Genomic DNA, 1,524 nt, shown 5'->3' with positions numbered 1-1,524 from the left:
GCAAGGAGGGGGCGGGGTTGTGTGCTCCCCCCTGCCTGTATCGCGGGGTTGGGGGGCACTGGGTATGAGTGGGTGGGGAGCCAGTGGGGGCACGGAGCCCACACTGGTGCCCCAGGGTCAGTGCCGGTGGGGCCCAGAGTAGTGTGGCAGGAGCACGGGGTCCCAGCTGGCAGGGGCTCTATGGAGCCAGGCCAGCTCCCCCCTTTTCCTGCTGGTGCAGTCCAGCCCAGCTCCATGTACCCCTGCCAGCCTGTGCCCTGCTTTGGGCCTCACCGGTGCTGGCCCTGGGACATTGGTCCCAAGACATTGGGACATTGGTCCCAAGATGGTGACCAGGGGGCAGGGCACCTGTCAAGGGGTGGGGCTACCCATGCAGCCCTTGACAGCCTGCCAAAACTGGGTAAGCTGCCCTCTGCTGGAAATAATTGCCCGCCCCTGCCTTATATCCTGTCCATGCCCAACCAGTACCGTAGCCCAGAGTTTCTCCTTGTATGGTGGTTGGAAATTTCTCACCTGGCTTATCCCATCATCAGGTCTGCTTCCACTTTTCTCTTCCCGTCTTCTCTACCCTGTTCTCCCGTTAACTCACTGCATCAGTCATCTCAGTGACTCTACAGCAACACTTTCTGGCCTCTGTTTTTTAGTCCTCAGTTTCTATACCTCCGCATAGCCCCAGCACAACTAGCTTGGTTGGTCAGCTGTCCCCTCTCCAGGGCACCAACAGCCATCGGTGCTGCTTCTTTTACAGGTCATTCCAGCCAGCCCGATCAATCAACAGCAAATCACCCAGGAGGACCAGGATGGCTCTGAAAAAACCACCATGGGTTGACATAATCAGATGCTGCTGTAATGTGTCCGTCCCAAGTAAGCTTCTCCCTGTCGCTGTTCCTTCCTTAAAACAGGGGCCGATACCAGTGCTCTGTTACAGGTTTCCATGCTTACAGCAGGTAACCAAGGCCCTTTATCTTGAGGAAATAGAGTGGTAAGTCCTTCCCTGATATCCATTTACCTCAAAATAAGCCCATCATCCCTTTGTGGTTAGTTTTTGCAGAAAACAGGTATCCAGGTGCTGTAGTAATCCTATCACTGTAACTGTAACTTGATACTCATCAGTGTCCACTGAGTCAACTGATTATTGTATTTTTGGAGGCTTTTATTTTTGAGCTTCCAAACTGAAACATCTGAAAAGGGGGCCTGACTTTTTCAGAAAGTTCTGTGCACCTCTTTTGAAAATAGGATCTTAGACTAATGACAACGCTACCTGGCTATTATACAGATCTTTCTTTATTCAGAAAAATCTCACAGCAGTTTATAAAGGATGAAAATATCATCATCCTTGTTTTACAGACAGAGAGACTGAAGCACAGGAAGTGGAGACACTTATTCACATTCACCCTGTTGGTTAATGCTAGAGTCAGGAATAGAACCCCTGTCTCCTGAACTGTAGTCCAGTGCTCTAGCTACGAGTGTTGAAAATCTAAAGCTTCTTATATTGAGCCACCAAATACTTATGTTAGAAAATCT

General features: G+C 50.3%; 1 long non-coding RNA gene across 1 annotated transcript in view; it reads left to right on the top strand.

Annotated features, from left to right (window-relative positions):
- Positions 1-856, top strand: part of LOC102388192 — a 7,728-nt gene extending 6,872 nt beyond the window's left edge. Inside the window, exon 3 of the long non-coding RNA XR_323986.1 lies at positions 749-856. This is a non-coding gene — a long non-coding RNA (uncharacterized LOC102388192). The remainder of the gene's footprint in view (positions 1-748) is intronic.
- Positions 857-1,524: the final 668 nt, after the last annotated feature.

Source organism: Alligator sinensis, unplaced genomic scaffold, assembly GCF_000455745.1.
Source record: "Alligator sinensis unplaced genomic scaffold, ASM45574v1 scaffold649_1, whole genome shotgun sequence".
Taxonomy (NCBI): Eukaryota; Metazoa; Chordata; order Crocodylia; family Alligatoridae; genus Alligator; species Alligator sinensis.
Note: the sequence above shows the minus strand (reverse complement) of the source record. Positions and strands in the feature narration are given on the sequence as shown.